At 36.8% G+C, this 24,177-nt stretch overlaps 1 protein-coding gene and 2 long non-coding RNA genes across 4 annotated transcripts in view; 1 reads left to right on the top strand and 2 right to left on the bottom strand.

Moving 5' to 3' along the window:
- The window catches only part of LOC125934465 (uncharacterized), a 362,030-nt gene that overhangs the window by 188,498 nt on the left and 149,355 nt on the right, over window positions 1-24,177 (bottom strand). The gene's annotated exons all lie outside the window — the stretch shown is intronic.
- GABRB2 (gamma-aminobutyric acid type A receptor subunit beta2) overlaps window positions 1-24,177 on the bottom strand; it is a 241,516-nt gene that overhangs the window by 136,946 nt on the left and 80,393 nt on the right. The gene's annotated exons all lie outside the window — the stretch shown is intronic.
- Window positions 1-24,177, top strand: part of LOC125934464 (uncharacterized) — a 168,451-nt gene that overhangs the window by 140,583 nt on the left and 3,691 nt on the right. Inside the window, exons 3-5 of one of the 2 annotated variants that reach the window (XR_007461413.1) lie at window positions 9,264-9,307; window positions 9,569-9,707; window positions 22,967-23,166. This is a non-coding gene — a long non-coding RNA (uncharacterized LOC125934464). Of the gene's footprint in view, window positions 1-9,263; window positions 9,708-22,966; window positions 23,167-24,177 lie in introns of both variants that reach the window. The other variant, XR_007461412.1, reaches the window with a different exon arrangement.

Below are 24,177 nucleotides of genomic sequence, written 5' to 3'. Positions count from 1 at the left end.
AATGAATTACACAAAGCTGGCTCCTCTCATGTACTGGCAACTCACCTTGTACCTTCCAACTCCAACAAAATCTACAACAATGCAGTGTTTGTGGCCTTTCTGCCATTCTAAACTCTGATGGTAAAAGATTTCCAAATAAATGGCAGCAGAGTTAAGTCTTTTACATAAAACAGGCACCAAATGTGTGGGAAAATGCTTAACACCATTAGAAACCACAAGTTTGTAGAAACAGAAATTAAGCCGTGATTATTATTGCTTATCACATAAACAAAAATGTACAGAAATTATAATATTCCCAGTACTACACATTCTGGGAGGAAACACACCATCTCATGCTGGTGGTAGAACTGTAAATTGGTACAAATTTTCTGGATGGTAATTTGACAACACTAATTAAAACCCACCAAATGTGCAAGCTTTGTTTCTGAAATTCCACTTTAAGAAGTTAAAGTGAAAACAAAATCATGCAAAACTATATACAAAGATGTTAAACAAAGATGTTAAGTACAACTTTAAACTGGGAAGAAATGGAAATATTTTATATACCTAACTAACAGAGATAATTAAATACATTTTGATTTAGTGACTGATGCAATAAAAATACTTTAAGAAGAGTGTGGACATAAAAGAACTCTTAATTCTTCTTCAGAGAAAAAACATATTAGAAAGCAGTGCAGTGCAATTCCATATTTATTTGGAAAGGTATATTGGTTCACAGTTAAATGACTAAAAGTATACTAAAATAAGCATTGGGAATGTATTTGGTTTTTATTTTCTTATAGTTTCAGTAGTTTCACTGTTTTTGTGATGAATGCATATTGCTTTTTCTCCTGAAAAAAATGTTATTAAGATAATTTTCCCCGTCTGCTTTAGTCTCCACCAAGACCATTCATAACTAGTCACTTGTTCTATTTGCAGTGGCATTTGTTCTGTATTGAGAACATCTGATAACGCCTGGGATATTTAGATTCCATGGGTTGGAAATGTTGGTCAGCATGCTAACTGTGTTCAAAGTAGGCACTTCAATAAATTTCCTATGCATTTAAAACATTGACAGAAATATCATCACTTGCTTAGGGATTCTCAAGGTAGACAGGATGATTAAATCATGTACAGATATACAAATACCTTACTGATGAGTGAATTCTTCTCAAGAGATCTCTATAATTATTGTTCTTACTTGAACCTCTCCAGTGATTTGGAACTGGCTCTTTCTGAAAGGAACCTATTCCATCTTTGAAAAGCTATGATTACCAGAATGTTTTTCTACATCTATAGAAGTTTCCATTTCTTTGAATGTAAATTGTTTAATTCATATACTTTGCAGTTTTTGTCAAGGAAGTGTTTGTTTTACTTAGTGATTCATTAGAGTTTTTGATGTCATTTTGTCATCAAAGCTATAAATCATTTTTATTTTTGTTTCTTAAATTGCTTTATGTCTAGACAATCACTCTCCATCCTAAGATGAGATAAAGTTTTATTATATTTCTCACTCTTTCACGGTTTCAAATTTTACAGCAATTTGTAAATACATCTCAAATTGACATTGACATGTTGTGTGCACTGAGGACATACCTAGAATTTTTTATGGAAACAATGGGCTACCATTTTTTATTTAGCAAATTGTCATTTTTAAGGTAATAAATGGTGAGAATATGGATAAACTGGGATTCTCATGATTGCTGATAAAAATATGAATTGATTCAACCTTTATAAAGGGCAATTTAGTTATCAGAACCTTTTACACATTGGCCAGTAGTTTCACTTTTGGGCATTTATTGAGGGAAACAGAAGAGGACAAAGATGCATGTACAAGGCCATTCACCCCTGAATGACACGGAATAGTGAGGTGTGGTGAGGACGATGTTTGGTAAACTGATGATATACACCGATAGACTCTCATACACATGAGCACAGAAATAAAAAAACAGAGGCCTTGAAGATTAACAGTCTTGGGCTCAGGTCTTAATTCTGCCTCTTGCTGTGCAATCTTGAACCAACATACAAAGAACTGCTACAATGCAAAAGGTCCTCTTGAACTCTAGATAGTTATTTCTTCAGATATTCTATGGAAACATGACCATGAGAATCTCACCAAAAAGAAAGTAAGGCTAACTTTCTTTTCACTTGGGGAAATCACTTTATTTTTCCAGAAGTGTTTAGTTACTTAGGATGAAGTCCTGAAGTGAGTGTGGAGAGTGGTGAATATGGGTCATAGTAACTAAACACTGAAATTCAGAGAGCCCCATCCAACTAGAGACTGATTAAAACAAAGTTTAGATGCTAAGTCGGGAAAAAGAAGTGTATTTGAAAAACTCCTACAAAAACACATCTATAATGCAAGGTTGTTTGAAAATATAAGAGGAAAAACAAATATTGCTTTGTACCCAAATGATGGCATGCTTTAGTAAGAAGCTTAATTGACTAATAAAGAGTTAAAGCAGAATAAAGTGGTTCATAGTTTTAAAAATGGGGCCATTTTAAAGAAGGCTTGCAAAAAAACAGAACAGGCCCAGAAAAAAAGCATAAACACATTAAAAATAACCATTTACAATAAAAATTACCAGAAGATTATATGGCACATTGCAAAAAGGCAAGAATGGAAACAAACACATCCAATTCTGGGATGAAAAATGAAAACTGATATTAGGAACTATCTGAAGGGAAAACCCATGTAGCACTGTTTTAATAAGGACAATTTCACTTTGTCAAAGCTGGAGAGAAACAGAACTGAAGAATGAGAGAATGGACAACTAAGTTAAAGAATGGCTGCACTGTATATATTTTGCCTAATTTGCCATGCTGATCTCTCTGTATCTCTGTCTGTTCCTCTCTCTAGAAAAAAAAATTACCAAAATGGCTTCATAATTCAGTGAAATGTTACTGGGTATTAAAACCTTAAAATTAATTGCTTAGCAAATGGCTAGATGAGCTGTGCTGTTCCAGCTGGAGAAGAGAGAGTAGACTGATAAATATATTAACAGCCTCTATTTACACAGAGGCCCCAAGGGAGTGATGATCTGCTGTTCACATTTTCTGCTGTGGACCAAAGGGTAGCTATGGTCATAAATTCTAACATGAAGGACGTGGAAGATTTAGGTTAAATAGAAAGATGACTTGGCTGATCATGAGGGCTGTAAAATAATGAAATGGCTCCCTAGAGTAGATGGTAGATTTCCCTTTCTGAAGAGGATGTGTAAAGAATAGGCTCATCTGTCAGGGTGATGGAGGGGGTGGGGGGAGGCTACCCATGGCACAAGGGGAATCTCAGTGACGGCCTGTCCTTTCTGGTTCACTAAAGCAGCGTCTATCTTTAATTTTCAGCAACCAGAGCAAATGTCCAAATCCTTTGCAGCCTCAGCACACCTTTGCTAATTTGGCTTGTAATGGATTTTAGCTTAATAAAACAGACAGTAACTTCAGGACTTGCTAAATGTAATTAAATAACTAAAGAGTCATAATACAGCCTATAAACGTTAAAGTATTCCAATGTGTGCTTAATGACAACAAGGGTTAGGGAAAGATATATTTCTGTCAGGTAATTATTAACAAAACCATTCAAGACTATCCTTACAGCACTGGGATGCAACATTATGTGTTGGTTATAATTTTTATGCTCACTGTTCACATTTGTTAAGGCATTTGTGGTGGTGTAGTACTACAGTGTTGCTAATGAGTAATTATTTCTAGAGCAATTATTTTTAAGTGATTAAGATGTATTGTATCACTGAGACACAAGTGATTTTACATTTGCTTTCTCAATAGACTTCTTGTGTTCCCCAACCCCCAACTCCACCACAAAGCACATTCAACTGTCTTTTCTTGACAGGAAGAATAGGGTAATAATTGCCAAATGCCCACCATCCCTGAGAGAAACACGATGCAACAAAACTGTCTATTCATTCTTAACCTACCATTAGGGAGTTAATGAGAGTATAAGGTCTTGGAGTCATATATGTATTAATTTAAAAATTGAAAATATGCAGATTTATCATACTTGGTCAATGAGTTTGAGAAAAATTTAACCTCCTGAATTGTAATATACCTGATCAATATTAATCTACCCATAGGGAGTCTACATTTTGTATGGTGCTTGCTAAGAACTGGAGGAAATATTTTTTAAAATTTTTTTAGTGTTTATTTATTTTTGACAGAGAGAAAGAGAGGGACAGAGCATGAGTGGGGGAGGGGCAGAGAGAGCGAGAGAGACACAGAATCCGAAGCAGGCTCCAGGCTCCAAGCTGTCAGCACAGAGCCCAACGCGGGGCTCAAACTCACAGACCGTGAGATCATGACCTGAGCCGAAGTCAGATGCTTAACCTACTGAGCCACCCAGGTGCCCCTGGAGGAAATATTTTATAAAACTATTATGATGTGGTCTTTAGCCTTAAGACCTTAAAATCAAAGCCCAGATACAAGATACAGAAAGGAACTGATCTAGGAGGATATTAGCTTTATAACTTTTGATTGATTATTTAAACTCTTCGGGGTGCCTGGGTGGCTCAGTGGGTTGAGCGTCCAACTTCAGTTCAGGTCACGATCTCGGGATTCGTGGGTTCAGGTTCCATGTCCAGCTCTGTGCTGTTAGCTGGGAGCCTGCTTCGAATTCTGTGTCTCCTTCTCTTTCTGCCCCTCCCCCTCTCACGCTCTGTCTCTCTCTCAAAAATAAATGAACATTAAAAAAACTAATTATTTAACCTCCTTGAGCATCAATAATAGCATGCCAACAATAAGGGCATTTACCTCTTAGAGATGTATAAACTTAATACACAGAAAATGTTTAGCATGGAATAAGCAATCCTACAAACTTTAGCTATGAATATAAAGTGATTATATTTATTTTCTACTTATTATTATTAGGTATATGTCTTAAGTAGGAATAATTTGTATCATAAGATCTCCAATTAGGAAGAGGATTGGAAGCTGAATCAGTCATTGCAGAGAAAATGAGATATCAGCTAGGTGGTGGAGAATAGATAAGACTTCCCTAGATAGAATGTAGTTGGGAAGATTTTCTTGTCAGCATGGCATGGTGTGAGCACATGCTCAGAGTCAGGACATACAGATAAAATGGATAGAGAAACTTGTGTGGTAACCAGATTTGCTGAGATTCTGGATGGAGGCTGGGTGATGTAGTTGACCTTAAGTTCCAGTCAACTTAGTTTATATTTTATCCACTGAAAATTGCAGAATGTAGTATGATATGATATGAACCAAAGTGTTAAAATTATGAGACACTTAATTCTGATTGATGAGTTAGTCACACACTGAGACACCTAGAGGGTCCAGCTTATGGCCTCTGTAGTATGTGGAGCAGGCTCAACATAAGACAATTGGGAATGGTGGGGACTGGGGTAAACTAGAGATACCTTGTTTGAACAGCGTATCTATTTCTCAGTTCTAGCTGACTGTTGCTATGTGGAAAATAAGGGCCAATGTTTCCAATCTTTAGATTTTTAAATAAATAATTAGAAACTGTAAATTTAAAAATGAGATGTCCTAATTTTTTAAAGAACTGTGTTGGTCAAAAAAATACCTTCATGAATTGAACATGTCCTGAGGGCTGACAGGAGGCATACCTAGATACAATCTGTAATATTATAAATGAAGAAAGCAAGTCTCTGAGACATTAAGTGATTCATCCTAATTGACACAGAGAATGAGTTAGAGGTACCACTGGAACCTGAACCAATGATAATTTTACCCAAAGTTGACTACAACACACTGGGGCTAAGGCTTTGTTCTAGTCAGTATGGAACCATGTGGACATATGCCCCAAGCCAGGCCATCTCTGAAGTTTCAGTGCAATCTCCATTCTATTAATATATGTCTTTAAGTTCTAGATTATTTCTCATTAGTCTCAAAGTAAACAAACAATGTAGCAGATGGATACAGGTCAAAATAAAATTTTAAAAAGTGTGAGTACTGGTTCTCTCTTCTTGGCATTAATGCAGTAGAGAGGAAAGAACATGTCCTGGGGAGTCATTTGGTCATGCAGACTTGAGTACAAACACCAGTGTTTACCATTTCCTAGTCATGTCATTTGAGGAGGTTAGTTTGCTTGTCTTTAAAATGTAAATAACGATGCCTAGCATCTAGGGTTGCTGGAGAATAACACATAACTGTATAACTTGGTGGCAGGCTATCATACCACTTGAGTGATAATGTCATAAAACTCGGTTTTCAAACATTTATTTAAGAAAGTCAAGGACAGAATGAGTAATTTAATAATTAGGAAAGGATGTTCTGATGTGAGTACTTACAGTCAAGTTCCCTAGGAACTGTAATTTTAAACTAAGCAATGTTAACAACCAATTAAATTACCAAAAAAAACTGCTCTACCATTCATATAATCTAGATCAGTGAAGCATTCGACATTGTTAAAGCAGAAATATGTAAGGATGAGTTATACAAAGTATTTTTATTAAGATTAATTGCTTTTATAATGTATACAAATGTACAGTTGTATAATGTATAATAAGATAGAAAAATTTGAGTTAAAGCCAATTTTCACAGTTAAAGCAAATGAGCCAAGTTACTGTAAATCTTTAAGAAAACTGATGAGTTGGGGAAATAAGCTTTTTAATAGAACAGAATTCTCCTGGATTTATAATTGTGACTCCAAAGACACAGAATTAGCATTCTTGGAAAAGAGGTGGGATAATATTTGGTATAAGTCTTGGATTTCAATCTGGATCTGGCATTTCCAGCCCTGTGACACTTGGGATATTATTAATCCCTCTCTGTTTCCTTTTCCGTAACTTGTAGCTAGAAATGTCTGTTTTATATCAGTGCTATGAGAAATCAAACAAATGATGTCTACAAAGCACTCAGAGAAATTACTTGCAAATGCTCAATGTGAGGTAGATGGTAACTGCTCTTAACACTATTCTAGCCTATTTTAAGACTGTGAGTGAGGTCAAGGGGGAAGCAGGATATTTTTTTACAAAAAGAAAAAGAAGGGAATAATTAAAATTATGATCGCAAAAAGTATTACAATTAATGCTTTGAACACGTGGATAACATGATGACTTCTTATATTTAAAGTGATATAATTTATGTCAAATCTGGAATGGTAAATTCATATTTATGCCTTTGTTTTACATAATTGACAGGGATGCTCGGTCAAACAGCAGCTTCCATGACAGAAGGGAACACATTATGTATGCCTAACAATCAGTAACATATCCTACAAAAACTACATCATAAGAAAAAGGATTTAATAAAGAGTAGTTTCTAGATTTCCTCTGTATGATTTTTACACGTCTTAACCTTATAATTTTTTTTTTAAAGAAGAGACACAAAGCAGCAAGAAATACTTCCATACTCAGATTCATTTAAAAATAAATATCTAAGATCTTAGTAATTTCTTGAGTTGATTGTTCAATTTTCTCAGTCTGGAAAATACTATTTTATATTTAAAGCATAATTAATGTAATATTTTATTTCAGTGATATGGAACTGGTACTATTTATAGGACTGGTGTTCTTAATTATAAAATGTTAACTAAAAATTTTGGGAGTGTTTTGTCTATCTAAGGAACTGGGACATGCACTATGATAAGGGAACAAGTTATATACAGAATAATACTTTGTAGGGACCAAACTATTGGACCACAGGCTAAATTTGACCATCCAGTTATTTCTTTATTTTTTAATTAACTTAAATTAAATTTTAATACCAGTACAGTTAACCTACACTGTTAAATTAGTTTCGGATATACAATATAGTGATTCAACAATTCCATATATTACCCAGTACTCATCAAGATAAGTGTACTCTTGGGGCGTCTGGGTGGCTCAGTCGGTTGGGCGCCCGACTTCGGCTCAGGTCATGATCTTGCGGTCCGTGAGTTCAAGCCCCATGTCGGGCTCTGTGCTGACAGCTCAGAGCCTGGAGCCTGTTTCAGATTCTGTGTCTCCCTCTCTCTCTGACCTTCCCCCATTCATGCTCTGTCTCTCTCTGTCTCAAAAATGAATAAACGTTAAAAAAATAAAAATAAAAAAAAGATAGGTGTACTCTTAATCCCCTTCACCTATTTTACCCATCCTCCCACCCACTTCCCCTCTGGTAACCATCTGTTTGTTCTCGATAGTTAAAGGTCTGTTTCTTGGTATCTGTCTCTCTCACTTCTCTTTTCTCCCTTTGCTTGTTAGTTTCTTAAATTTCACATATGAATGAAACCATATGGTATTTGTCTTTCTCTGACTTTTTTCATTTAGCATTATACTTTCTAGCTCCATCCTTGTTACAAATGACAATATTTCATTCTTTATTTTTGAATAACGTTCCATTGTGTATACATATGATGTATGTACACATATACCACATCTTCTTTACCCATCCATCAATGATTGGTTAGCACATGGCTTTAAAATGTGAGTTTAGGGGTGCCTGGGTGGCTCAGTCAGTTAGGCATCTGACTTCAGCTCAGGTCATGATCTCATGGTTGGTGAGTTTGAGCTCTGTGTCGGGCTCTGTCCTGACAGCTCAGAGTCTGGAGCCTTCTTCAGATACTGTGTCTCCTTTTCTCTCTGCCCCTCCCTCACTTGTGCTCACTTGCTCTCTCTCTCTCTCTCAAAAAATAAACATTAAAAAAATTAAATCTTCGTATCCTCTCTCTCTTTCCCCATTTAAAAAAAATAAATGAAATATGGATTTCAGGGTGCCTGGATGGCTCAGTCAGTTAAGTGTCCCCCTTTGGCTCAGGTCATGATCTCACGGTTCATGAGTTCGAGCCCCACATCAGGCTCTGTACTGACAGCTTGGAGCCTGAAGCCTGCTTTAGATTCTGTGTCTCCCTCCGCGCTCATGCTCATGCTCTCTTTCTCTCAAAAATAAACATTTAAATTTTTTTTTTAATGTGAGTTTAAAGGCCTTTAATGAAGACATGTAGTTTCCAGATTCTCTAAGTGCCCATCCTTCCAGATTCTCTTCACGTAGTAATCCAGCCAGGCCCAGTGGATGTTTGACTCTGTGACACTGGCTTAAAGATATAGGCATACCTCAGAGATACTGAAGATTTGCTTCCAGACCGCGACAATAAAGCCAATATCATAATAAAGTGATTCAGGTGAATTTTCTAGTTTCCTAGTAATATAAAAATTATGTTTACACTGTAATCTATTAAATCTGTAATCAATTGTGGTCTATTAAGTGTGCAATAATATTATGTCTAAAAAATGTACACACCTTAAAATACTTTATTGCTAAAAAATGCTAACCATTATCTGATCTTTCAATGAGGTGTAATTCTTTTGCAGGTTGAAGATCTTTCATCAATGTTGGTATCTGCTGACCCATCAAGGTGAGCGTTGCAGAAGGCTGGGGGTGGCTACGCCAATTTCTTAAAGTAAAACAACAATGAAGTTTGTTGCACTTACTGACTCTTCCCTTCACAAACGATTTCTCTGTAGCATCAGAGCAGATACCGTTTTGACAGCATTTTACACATAGCAGAACTTCTTTCAAAATTGGTGTCAGTTCTCTCAAATCTTGCCACTGCTTTATCAATTAAGTTGATGTAACATTCTAAATGCTTTGTTGTCATTTCAACAATTTCCACAAGCATCTTCGCCAGGGGTAGATTCCAACTCAAGAAACTACTTTCTTTGCTCATCTCTGAGAAGCAACTCCTCATCCGTTCCAGTTTCATCATGAGATGGCAGCAATTGAGTCACATCTTCAGGCTCCACTTCTTAATCGGAGTAAGTAGCTACAGAGGTGGTGGAAACAGCCAGAGAACCGCATCTGCAGTTACTTCCTCCAATGAAATCTTGACTCCCTCAAAGTCATCCATGCAGGTTAGAAGCAACTTCTTCCAAAGTCCTGTTCATGTTGATCATTTGACCTCTTTCCATGAAACACTAATGTTCTTAGGGGCATCTAGAATGGTGAATCCTTGAGAGAAGTTTTCAATGTACTTGCCCAGATCCATCAGAGGAATCAGTATCTATGGCAAGTATTGCCTTATGAAATGTATTTCTTAAATAATAAAACTTGAAAGTGACAATTACTCCTTGATCCATGGGCTACAGAATGGATGTTGTGTTAGCAGGAACACAAACAACATTAATCATGCTGTACATCTCCACCAGAGCCCTTGGGTGATCAGGTGTTTGTCAATGAGCAGTAATATTTTGAAAGGAATTTTTTTTTTTCCTGAGCAGTAGGTCTCAACAGTGGACTTAAAATATTCAGCAAACCATGTTGTAAACAGACGTGTTGTCATCCAGGAGTTGTTGTTCCATACGTAGAACAGAGGCAGAATAGATTTAGTGTAATTGTTAAAAGCTCTTGATTTTCAGAATGTAAATGAGCACTGGCTTCCACTTAAAGTTACCAGCTGCATGAACTCCTTACAGGAGAATCAGCCTATCCTTTGAAGCTTTGAAGCCAGGCATTGACTTCTCCTCTCTAGCTATGGATATCCTAGAAGGTATTTTCTTTTAATGGAAAGCTGTTTTGTCTACATGAAATATCTGTTGTTTGGTGTAGTCACGTTATCAGCTCTCTTAGCTAGACCTTCTTAATAACTTGCTGCAGCTTCTACCTCAGCGCTTGCTGCTTCACTTTGTACTTTTCTGTTATGAAGACGGCTTCTTTCCCTAACCCTCGTGAACCAACCTCTACTAGTTTCAAACTTTTCTTCTGCAGCCTTCTCTCCTCTCTGAACCTTCATAGATTGAAGAGAGTTAGGGCCTTGCTCTGTATTCGGCTTTGGCCTAAGGGAACGTTGTGGCTGATTTGATCTTCTATTTAGACTACTACAACTCTCTCCATATTAGCAATAAGGCTGTTCTACTTTCTTATCATTTGTGTGTTCAACAGAGTAACACTTTTAATTTCCTTCAAGAGCTGTTCCTTTGCTTTCACAACTTGGGAAGCTGGCGCAGGAGGCTGAGCTTCCCACATATCTAAGCTTTTGACATGCCTTTTTCACTGAGCTAAATCATGTCTAGCCTTTGATTTTAAGTGAGAGACATGTGACTCTTCCCTTCACTAGAACACTAATTTTAATACTGTTGTGTCTCAGGAAACATGGGGGCTTGAGGAAAGGGGGACACCTGGGGGAAATGGACACTCGGTAGAAAAGTGAGAACACACACAACATTTATCAACTAAGTTTGCCAACTTATGGGTGCAGTGTGTGATGCCCCAAAACAATTAAAATAGTAACATTAAAGATCACTGAACACAGATTACCATAACAAATATAACAATCATGAAAAAGTTGTAAATATTGTGAGAATTACCAAACTGTGACACAGAGACATGAAGTAAGCAAATACTAGAGGGAAAATGGTGCAAATAGCCTTGTTTGATACAGGTTGCTACAAACCTCCAATCTGTAAAAAAAAAAAATGCAGTTATCTGTGAAGTACAATAAAGAGATGTACAATAAAACAAGGTATGGCTGTAGTTAAAAGTTGAAACCCACTTAAATATGCTGAAGTAGAGGGTTGGCAACATACAGCATCACCTCCAAATATAAGAGATTAAGTAGCTTCAAAGTCATACTGCAGAAAAATGAAGGAATAATATTAAGTGAATAAAGAAAATTATGAAATGGACATATAACATAATCACAGTTTTATGTGAAAAAACATTCAAAGAATACAGAAGGGAACCTGACAATGATAGGTATCTCTGAAGGTATTTTTTTCTTCAAAATTTGATACTTTTTAAAATACTCTACTTTTCAAATCTTTGATCACTAGCATTTATTATTTACGTACCTGGAAGACAAACTCTTAGTCTTACTAAAAAAGGAAAGGAGGGGCGCCTGGGTGGCTCAGTCAGTTGAGCGTCTGACTTCAGCTCAGGTCATGATCTCCTGGTTTGTGAGTTCGAGCCCTGCATCTGTGCTGACAGCTCCAGAACCTGGAGCCTGTTTCGGATTCTGTGTCTCCCTCTCTCTGCTCCTTCCCTACTCATGCTCTGTCTCTCTCTCTCTCTCAAAAATAAATAAACATTAAAGAATTAAAAAGGAAAGGAGAGAGAGAGAGAGAGAGAGAGAGAGAGAGAAATGACTTTCTTGAATGAATACATATAAAATACTGGGCAGAGGACCCAATAATTTTTCAAACCTCCAATGCCTCATCATTTTATAGACACGACTTTACAACAATGTCAACAGTCATGCTGCAAATCCTATCAGCTTATACAGCCTATAGACATAGCAGACATAGAACAATGATGTTTTAAATTGAATAATCTATGAACAAAATCTTTTATCTACAAAATATGTGGCTAGAATTTAAATTTACAAGATTTTTTTCCTATAATGTAGGAGCCATAGCTAGGAAAGCAAATCATTCACAAGTTATGTATCTTCAAATATGAAGACTAATTTTTACCAGTTGTAATAACCTATGTGTCCAGAGAAAGGTAAAAAGGGCAATATAGAGTGACTGTTAGAATTTCATAAGTCAGATACACTTGGATCCAATATTCAGCTCTGCAATCACTAGCTGTGTGACATTAAGCACATTAGTTTTTTTTGACCTTCAGTTTTCTCTTGTGTAAAAAATATCTACTTCTTAAGAGTTAAAGTATATGAAGTATTTAGTATACTGTGCCTGGCACAAAATAACTACTAAATAAATGTGAATTAAAATGAATGTTTGAATGAGCAATAAATGAATGAAAAAAAAATTTAAAAACGTGGAAATAAATAAAATGTTATAAGCAAAAGTACAGGCAATTTGTCAATCAATTTTGGGAAGGTATTCAAATCTAGTCTTATGTAGAATCTTCTCCCACCAGCACATGGTCAGTTGCCCCAAGGAAAGCTTAATGGAAACGAAAGCTTGCTATCTGCTATGAGGAATTTTAACTAACAGTACCAGAGATCTCTTCCCATCAGCAGAGAGAAATGGGTGTGTATGCTCCCTTCCAGTGCTGAGCAATCTGCCCACAGCAATGCAGAGAGCATCACTGTTCTGGGGACTTTTGTATTCCATGGGTAGCAGCTACTCAGTGACCATTACCTGGGTCAGATTGCAAAGAATTCCCAGCCACTGGCGTTCATCTGCTCTACCCTGCCATTGCATTTCGTTTTTGTTTCTCCTGTTTTTTGATTTGGAGTCCCCCTCTAGCCTTGTGACATGTTTCCCCATCTGCTCATGCAGATGGTGTATCCAGAGAAGTAAAAAATTCTGGTGTCCCTAAATCCCTCCTGATGCAGTCAGTTCTCTTTAACACAGAGCAGTGGAGGAAATATATGAGGATTTGGAAACTACATTTTAAAGCACAGAAAGGTCATGGCTCACATAAGGAATACATTCATGTTCAGTGTCTAGTCTGTAGCGAATGTTGTCTGCTTAAGTAAGCCCATACCCTGACATACTCCTGAACGAAATTGTGTGTGCCACAGCTGACATCACCTGAAATATGGAATTAAACCTTGCCCTGTCACTCAACCCCTACCAAATCTTAGCAGTCAGCAATTACACTAATGACCTCTGGAAATTTGGCTCCATGTATATTTTACACTTTTTTTTTCTATCCATGCTTAGAAAAGCTGGAAACTTGCAAGGACAAAAGCTTTTTGAAATGAAAGAAGATTTTCACTAAAGAATAGTAATTTGATTTTACACAATTTTTAAAATACAACAAAAGATGAAATTGAGCCTAGCATCCCACTCATGTTGGAGGAAACAGAAGCCTGAGCATCAATCAAAAAGAACAAAATCACAAATAAAGGAAAAGTAACTCTGCAGTATAGCCTCTTCTTCATCTAAGATGTCTGAGATTTGCATAATAAAATAAGCACTAAAACTAAAACCTATTTGGGGCGCTGTGTGGCTCAGTCAGTTAAGCTTCCAACTCTGGCTCAGGTCAGGATCTCAAGGTTTGTGAGTTCCAGCCCCGCGTCGGGCGCTGTGCTGAAAGCTCAGAGCCTGAAGCCTGCTTCAAGATTCTCTGTGTCCCTTTCTCTCTGCCCCCCCCCCCCAATCACACTCTGTCTCTCTCTCCCTCAAAAATAAACATTAAAAAAAACCCTAAAACCCATCCAATGACATAGACCAAATTCAGCCTCGTAGGTGATTCCACAATCCTTAGTGTTCTCAAATTGGAATGTCAGGTAATCCATATTATTTGGAACTTGGCCTCTCAGACTAAAATACTACTTGTTTTATGCCTAGATTTTAGAAGTGCATTTTCACTCCTGTGTTGATTTTCCCCTCTGTTCTTTCAGTGTGCATCCTTTCCCAGTCCCAGGCCACCCATGCAGCTGACACAAACTTTTCCTCCTTGAGAGTAACTCCACCCTCCACCATATAAAGATCAGACCTATGGGTTGTCTCATCCCCTCATCACTGGGTGATGACTGTGCAGAGATTAAGTAACTTAACAAGGATCCATGAACCAACCATTAGTGAATAATGTTAGTGAAGTAGTGAGATATACAAAGTTGTCACATACTAAATGAGCTAAGAAAGGGCCAGTTGGGGATGCGGTGAAATGTTTCTCATTATCACACCATAAACCCCTATTACATGGGCAGAAGACTGACCCTTGTGTCCCATATGTCTAACTTCCCACAGGAAGTTAGATCAACCCATGGATTCCAACCCATGGATTCCAGCCAAAAGGGCTAAAATACTTATGATTTGGGAAAAACATTGTTCTGAGCAATAAAAATGCTTCTTTTTTCCACATGGTAGTCAACCCTCACTCTTCCCACTTCCTGCCTTGCCTCCTATCACACAGAGAAAACATACACATTCACACACATGTGCACAAACACACACACACTGAAATATAAACAAGATAGTTCAAATAACATAAGGATATGCTATTTGCTAAACAAATCAATGAGAAACTATACACATTTTAATCATAAAATATTTGATAATCATAAATAAAAAAGAACATCTCCCTTTAACTCAGCCATAATGAATTTTTCGAGGTATGTGTCTGAAAAGCACTAGTTCTCATTAGAAAGTGTTTTCTCACTGACTCATTATGTGGTAGAAGGCTAATATGGGTCACCTAAATTCCACATTTATACAACTCTCTTCACCTTCACATCTCTGTGTATCTTTTAAGACACCACTGGGACTGCAAATAATAAAATAACATATGAAAATACTACACCAATGGAAATTTCTACGCAGTCAACTCATTTGCATTTAAGTCACAACCTGGAAAACTGAATTCATGATAAATGCTGATCCTGTCTTTGTTTTCAGAATGCCTTCTTATCATCTGTCGAACCGGTATCACCTCTAGTACCATCTCACTGGTAACGTAGTTCTCCCCACTAATAAAGAGAAATGCACACGGTGTCTACTAGGTAGGACGATCAGATTTTTTCACCTCATTAAAACATAATAATCTTTGGTAATTGGGTTCTCCATGATACCAATTTGATTTTATGCTTCTCTTTCTTCTTAATTTATCTCAGAATGCAAATCCATTCTTTAAAAACATTATATGTGATTTTGCCTGAGTTGCTTGCATTGAGACTGAATGATAAATCAATTTGAGATAAGCCTCCAGAGACCACAGGATCCCCTCTAACTGATAAACAAAGTCAGGTAGTTACACTGATAAGATAGGAAGTACTGTGGAGAAACCACTATTACTTATTCATTCTTGCAGACATTCACTCAACAAATAGTTTTGCACTGACCCTTCTGAGACAGGCACTATGCAAGTTGCTGGGATACAGCAGGGGGAAAAAATAGAGGTCTCTGCTCTCATGGAGATTATCATTTATTGTAACATGGCCAATAGTAAACACTATTTTACTGTTTTATTTTTATTTATTTTATTGTTTACTATTAGTATAGTGTTTATGAAAAATACATTTAGTTATAAAGCACACAAAATGCAGAAATGGATAGAGAGGAAACAGAAATTTGGGGTAAAGCAGCATTACTTAATTTTCTTCCTGTGAGCACATAAGTGTGTTCTGTCCTTAGGACCATGGTGCTTTTGTTCTAACTGGATCATTGCTCAGATTTCTGTCTGTTGGTCTTGATAAATAACATCTTGATTCAGATGTCACTCCTCAGATAGGATTCCACCCCCCTTCTCCATCACTCTTTATCAGATCATTCATTCTGTTTAATTTTCTTCATGGAATTTATCACAATTTGCAATCCTCAAGTTTATTATTAAATAGCCTCTTTTTTTTTTGCTGGTGGTTTATATGTTTCCTTTATTAAGTACATGCCTCTGGAGTTAGGGGCTATGTCTGGCTTATTCACTTCTGCACCCCCATTCCCCACCTAGAGAAATAAGAAGTGCTTACATGGCAGCTGATTGGGTGGACTGATGGATAAATGAATTGAGGGTTCAGAAATTCACTTGACTACAATGGCCTTGTTTCATTAAACATAAATTAAAACACTAGTATTTTCTCATGCTTCCTTTGAGTACACCACACAGACATTCCTAACATTAGGGTAGTCACCATTACTAAGAGCAATCAGCTATCAGTCTAATGAAAATTCTGAGTGAGTCTGTGTCTGCTCTGCTACCTCCTAGGCCATGCACTGGGCCTTTCCCCTGCATTAAACCTATTAGAACATGAAGGGCATAAACTCTAGAGTCAAACAGCTTAAATTCTATTCCCAGTCTTGACACGTGAAGTTGTGCTGCTTTGAACAAGTTACTGGATTTGTCTAGGTCTCAGTTTCCTTTTCTATAAAAATGGAATGATATGAATATCTGCCAGATGGGATTATTTGAGGATCAGAAGGTATAACAAATGAGCAGCAAACGATATATAGCATGTGCCTAATTGATTTTGATGGTTGCCGTTATCTTGGTAACTGCAGCAATGAACAAGACCACAACAAGTGTTTATTACCCACCTACTGGGTGCTGGCTGTTTCACCTAAGTTACATTATTTAATTCTGATTATATTCCCATAAGTTAAATGATATTATTTTCAATTTAAAGTTGGTAGGTAACTTTTTAAAAAGCCACAAAACCTACAAAAAAACCCCCCAAACTCCAGAACCTGGCCCTCTTGCACTATCCTATCCTACTTTGCTCTTCATCTCACTATTACATATCTTCTCATCCCACTAAACTCCAGGTTTTGAGTCTCAATTTTTGGTTGTCTCATGTGTCTTTGTGTAACCCCAGTACCCTAGCACAGTGTTGGTACATAATAAGGATTTAACACCACTATCCCCTCTTGCCAAATATCATCTGGTACTAATCACGACAGAAAATAGCAGGATAGTCAAAGTTAGACACATGTGGCATTCTTACAATGGCAATTAATCTCTACAAAGAAGTCAGTGTGTGCTGAGGACTCTACTAAGTGCTTTACAAATCTTTGTTCACTTAATCTCCCCAGTAATCCTATAAGGTGGGGGTACTCTAAAGCCCTACATCACTGACAAGGGAGCTGAATGTCAGAAAGATGAAGCATAGCTAATTTGTGACAGAGGAAGTCCTTGAAACAAGGCAGTCAGATCCCAAACCCAGGCTCTTGATCCTTGGGCAACACTGCTTTTCCTGTGTTCTGTGGCCTCACTATGCAGTGATGGAAAATGCCTCCCAGCATATTGATGCCACAAGAAGTTTTGGTCTTTATCCTAATTTTTTTCAGTTTCCCTTAGTTGTTAGACTATTACAGCTGCTAAAATAAAAGTCCTAATTATTTTCTCTATTATGGCTAGTGAGAACAACCCAACATGGAATTAATATCTTCCTCCAAGGATTTATGGCCAGTTAGCATTTTGTTGCCTTTTATTCTGTCCATAAGAGTGCAGATAATGGGCTGCTTCTGAGAAGTAAAACAGCTTGAGCATTTCATAATGTGGTGACTGTGATTTGAGTCTTTAAGCTATTATACTGGCTTGGTTTCCAAAAGGAAGGTTTGCTTTTATTTGTGACCTCCAGAATAAAAAGGTAAGGATACACAAGAAATCCTCTCTTACTAACCATTTAGCAAATCAAGGCATTAAAACTTTAACCAAAAGTCCTTTAACAAAAAATTTTAGAGATGATATCCTTACGTTACATTGCCTTTTATCTCCTTTAATTTTTTTTTTCTTCTCCATGGGGAATAGGCTGAAAAACACTTCAGTGAAATAAATCTTTTTTTTACTTATGCCACAAAACAAATACAGATTTTCTTCAGTGTACTCTGGGATCTTCCCTAATAGTCTTATAGACAAAGGTACTTTTCTAGTTGCCTGAAAGTCAGAAGTATGACTAAGCTTAGTACTTTCTCTGCCCCCACTTCCAGGATGAGTATTGATGGTAGACTTAGGGTCAAGGATCTGAGTGTAAGAATGACATCTGTGAATTCTTGACATGAAAGTGTACAGGTTACTGGGGTAATTCCTTCCCAGATTATGAGGAATACAGCATCTTCAATCTGGCAGAAAGCTGGACAGAGTAACTCTAGAGTGGCTTTCAGAGCCCCTAGGAGCCAAAAAACTAGGTGGCCTTCTCACTTCTACTAAGGTATTACATCTTTGGCTGAGATTTAATCTAATCTTGAAGTGGCTGCTTTTTACTTAGCCTGCAACCGAACTCCACAACATGGCTATATTATTCTGGAAAAGAAGAGAATTTCAAAATCCCTATACCCCCAATTCAAACTGAACTTCAATTCAAACTTCCTTGAACTTGAGGATTCAAAAACATGAAACAAAAATAACTTTCTGCATCTAAATTGTACAACAGAAAATCCCCCAAGGATAAAGGATGAAAGTAGGGGTGATGATCTTAACTTACACCTGAGGGATATACTATACGTGCTGTAAATATGGAAACGGCTACAGGGTAGCCAAAAACAGTGCACAAATCCCCATCATGGAGCCTGTTTAAGACTGAGAAAGTCATAATTATTTATTTACGAATAGCGACTAGGACAGTCTCTCTAGGGGGAGGCTCCTTTTATGAGCCTTGGAAATTTGGGCTCTCCATTCTTCTTCCGTCAAGATTTTCAGTACCTGCTTTCCCTAAGGGTCTTTTGCATCCATCTACCTGGACAGATACTGTATTTTTGCAGAGTCTGAGGAAGTGACTGAGATCATGGGCTTTGAGTTCAATTCTGAGCCTCAAACCAACCAGCAAGATATTTACTTCTCCAAAGCTTCAGTATTCTCAACTATAAAATGGAAATAACAGTAGCCTCCTTCACAGGGTTGTTTAATGCAGATAATTCAGGGCATGACATATAGAAAGTACTTGATACACATTACTACTACTGCTCCTACCACGACTACTACCAATAGCAGGTAATCACTCTCTTAATTAAACAAGTGCTCATTTATATTTGACTTGAAAGGTCTTTGTCTAGTTAAAAATCTGACAGGAGCTAACTCCTTACAAAGACTATCTAGGTTAACTGTATTTTGCTTATTTGCCAAGCAAGTTGCCAGCAAAAGCTGCCAACAAAATTCACTGATTTCATGAAATCAGAGTGTTACAAAAGTTACCCCAAACGTCACTGGAGAAGACTTTATCTTTAATGCTGAGGTCAGAATTATAAGTCCCTTCTGTTTTCTTCAGTTTTAACATAAGACAGAGGAAAAAAACCTGTTGCTGATATATATATGTCCAAATATATACACACATATGCATATGTACACATACTTATATACCTATAAATTGATACATTTGCATATTTATATCTATAAATAGAGATAAACACCTATATACAAACATATATGTAACAGCTACAATTTTAATCATCCACTAGGAAATACTTTGCTTAAAATAAAATAAGTTAAATAATCAAATTAAATTAAATTATATTAAATTAAAAAGTGAAGATCTGACTTCTTTCCATGCTGACAGTATTTTTGTGGCCTAGAGAGTTCACTCCCAATGAAATCAGGAATATGCAAGTGCTACCCCCGAAATGTGTTATGTATAGCGTTGCTGTATACAGATACATTCACGAGCCTATGAATAATGTGTCCTCAGTGATTTTAATGCTTCTTTCCTTTGGAGACAAGGCCCAGTTCCATGGCACTCCTTTGTCTTCAATACAAGACATATGTTCTCATTGGGCATAGGACTGGTTTCTGCCCTTCTTTGAAACCCCTGGAGTCTCTGGTCATTCTTTTCCCCAGAAGTTCTTTCACAGCTTTGGTTTCAGGGCTGCCACATCTACAGCTGTCATGTGACTGAAATCAGTGGACATGAGGACAACTAGGGACCCATTCAGCTGGCAGTGAATGAGACCCACTGACTACTGAAACACTATGAGTCAGTAAAAGTTAAGACGAATATAGTGGGCAGACTTTCTTTTCCTCTTTAATTTTTTTTTTTTTTTATCTAAAAGTCCAGCAAAATGTGGCAACAGAAAGAGCCCTAGATTATTTCTTAGGGCTGCTAAATACACACTGCCTCCATGTCTCAAGTCCAAAGAATGGTGTGATCCTGATTCTACTCTTTTCGATTAGGAATTGACTTATTTGCTGACGTTAGTCAGACAATGATGACTCCATACAACCAAATGACTCCAGCAGCAGCAGCAGCAGCAGCAGCAGCAGCAGCAGCAATAACAAGCCCTGGATTAAGAGTTAGGAGTCTGGTGTTCTACTCTGTGCTTTGCCATTAACTGTGTGATATTAGACATAGTCCCTTCCCTCTCTGAACCTCCCTCTTCTCATTCCTAAAAAAGGAGGTGAACTTGAAGATGTCAGCTATTATTTCTAAATAGGGAAAATAATAAGCAAGAAATCTCTATAAAAATTATTTACAGTTCAGGGCATATGGGTGGCTCAGTCGGTTAAGCATTCAACTCTTAATTTCAGCTCAGGTCATGATCTCACAAATCATGAAATCGAGCCCCATATCAGGCTCTGGGCTGACAGTGAGGAGCCTGCTCAGGATTCTCTCTCCCCCTCTCTCTCTCTCTGCCCCTCCCTTGCTTGTACCGTCTCTCTCTCTCTCTCTCAAAATAAGTAAATAAACACTAAAAAAATTATTTATAGCTCCTTGGACTGGATATATTCTATAAAACACTATGATTGCATGCACTGTTTCCCACAGAGTTGGAGAAAGATGAAGATGATTTTTCCTTCTCAGAAGAATGAGAAAGTCTAGAGAGCAGGGCGTCGCACCCTGGCCATTAGGACTGATATTCTTAATAAAATTTCTGTTTTTCTGCTTGACCAAATGCAATCGCTATCTCTATGAAAATTAATTAAAGCAATTAGAAAATCTGAGTAGAACTTGATATTTTAATGTTTGATAGACTATGTTTCAGTGAGGGATGGCTACTTGATTATTTGCTTGTTTAATATCCTGTGGTAAAACTTTAGGAATAGAGGAAGAAGACAAAATTAACAAAATCTTGCCTGTCTAAATTCATTACAAGCTAACATTATCCTTTGCCATTTTCCCAATGACAGAACATACATAGCAGGAGGTGGGTGAATTGCCTTCTGCTTCCTGCTGAAATTTTCTTTAAGAATGTGAACCTTTAATCAGAAGTGACATGCTTCTGATCTAATATTACATATGGGAGGTGTATAGACACATGAACTCAAGCCCCCCCCCCCCCCCACCCCCGGACCAAAAGACAAACAGCTATTTTTAGATGGGTCAGCTGTTACTGAAAGACTAAGTCATTCTTTCCATAAGAACTGGCCTAATAAAATCAGCATTAGTACATCTCCAGAGTCATCTATTTAACCAGTGAGACTACAAATTGTAACAGCACAACTATAAGACTATAAATTGTGCCACAATTTATATTTTTTATTTGCCTGTCACTAAAATATTAAGTAAATTTTAAACGGTAGTCCTGAATTTCATAGCAACAACCACATATTTCACCTTATATGAAAACCATAAACCATATCCTGTATGGGATAAAGAAATATATCCCAAATATGTCCCATAATGGCTAAAGAATGGTGGTGAGGAGGGTTATAGTGACATGAAAACATGTTTATGATACATCCTTTGTCACAGAAAAAAAATTCAAGTCACAAAATAGTATGTAAAATGTAAATCTGTTTTATAAAAAATTTCCTATAAGCTTTTTTACTAGAAAAGTATCTAGAAGACTATAAAGCAAGGTACAGATAGTGTTTATCTCTAGGTGATAGAATTAAGAGTAATTTTATTTTCATAACTGTATTTTCTAATTTTTTTTTGTAAAATTTTTTTTCAACGTTTTTTATTTATTTTTGGGACAGAGAGAGACAGAGCATGAACGGGGGAGGGGCAGAGAGAGAGGGAGACACAGAATCGGAAACAGTATTTTCTAATTTTTTAATAATAAATGTCTATCACCTCCTGATAGGAAGTCTTTTGTCTTAATTATGTTTGTTGAAGAGTTTCTAATGTTTGATAAAATGCTTATGATAGAAATAATATGCAGTCCAATTTGGATTCAGATCTTAAATTTTAATGAAAATATATATTACATTAAAAAAAGATGTCATCATTTGATAATTCAGGGTTTTTTTTTGTATGCCAGAATGTAATGATTTTGGTTTTGATTTCTTAATCAATCAGATATTTTCAAGGAGATAAATATAATTGCTAAGTAACTGAAATATCATGTTAAATGCTTATGTACACAAAGAAAGGTAGGAGTATATATACCTAATATATTTATGCCACCCATTAGCAAAATCATAGGAATACGAAATTTGGGGAGCTAGAATAAAATTTAGAAGTCACTTAAATGAGTAATTGTAAGAACTATTAATTGTAAGACAAGGCCTCCTAATTTTCTGCTTAATGTAATTATTCATTTACTTTTTGAAATCCAACAAATATTTCCTATTGTAAGTAAATAACAATATAAATTCTATCTAGCATTCTTTATAATACCAACCACAGATTAAATCTGGTGTTTACCTGGTAGGGGTTTGCTGGATTCCCTAAAAGAAATCCAATATTTTCTATATTATTTTTCCTTGAACTGTTCTGAAAATGATTTCAATGGGCCAACCTTATTTGAGAATAATATACAGTTACTCTGTTTGAAATATTTCCTTTGTAAATTGCTAGGAATTCTTCAGCTTCATCAACTAGAAACTCATTTGTCACAAATTATCCAGCTGGGTTAGTCCTGAGAAAATATTCTTCCTCCTGACAGAGGAATATATATCTCCTGACAGAAATCTCTAAATAGCATTGTTAAAGACAAGAGGAATCTGATTTTACAATCAAATTGGTGAAATTGAGCTATCAACCAGTCAAGAGTGAAGGTGAGAATCTATATTCAAAGATTTCATTATTCTTTAGCCACAAACTATAAATTTAAGTTTCAAAAAGGCACTATTTATAACTTTTGTTAATCATTCCTGTATCCCATAGACTGTTAAATAAGTTGAGAAAATAGACACACATGATAGGACATCAGGGGAAGAAAAGGAAAGACTTTTTAAAAGAAACTGCACAACATCTAATTAAATGAAAGTTACTGAGTGCATGCAACAAATGAGGCACTGGGCTGGGGCTACAGAGCAGTTGTTACTTATTTATTCATTCATTTTTTTTATGTTTATTTATTTTGAGAGAGAGAGAGAGAGAGAGAGAGAGAGAGAGAGAGAGAACAAGTGGGTAAGGGGTAGAGAGGAGAGACAGAATCCCAAGCAGGCTCCGCACCATCAGTGCAGAGCCCGAAGCAGGGCTCAAACTCACAAACTGCAAAATCATGACCCGAGCCAAGATCAAGAGTCAGAGGCTTAACCAACTGTGCCACCCAGGCACCCACAGGGCAGCTTTTAAAGTCTGCCTTGCCATTTGGGTCTCAAGCCAGGCATCCATTTTCCTTGCTCCAGATCTCACGCTGCCAAATGCAATGGCTGGAGTTAACTGGCTCCACTATACATTTTTTTTAGTGGTTCCCTTTTTCACTCTAGATCTGCCTGGGATAGACCTTCCCCATTTTCTTCAGTCCACTTGCTCTCTGACACTCTTCTCATTCTACACCATGGACCTGGTGTCCTACTTTGCTGAATTGTGAAAAGACAACTGGGCTATAATTCTATAATATAAAACAACGGCCTTGATATGCAAAGCCTTCCTTGTGCCAGCCTTCAAATATCCCTACATTAATTTATTCATTAAATAGTAGCACTGAACACTTATTATCTACCAGTTACTATGCTACTCCAAATATATAATTTCATTTTCTACTCTGATGTTAGATTATATATTCTTTTAGATTCATTAATTATTGATTCAGAGGATGACAGGTTATAAAAACCATAGCA

Source organism: Panthera uncia (assembly GCF_023721935.1).
Source record: "Panthera uncia isolate 11264 chromosome A1 unlocalized genomic scaffold, Puncia_PCG_1.0 HiC_scaffold_17, whole genome shotgun sequence".
Taxonomy (NCBI): Eukaryota; Metazoa; Chordata; class Mammalia; order Carnivora; family Felidae; genus Panthera; species Panthera uncia.
This window is presented reverse-complemented; position numbering and strand designations above follow the sequence as displayed.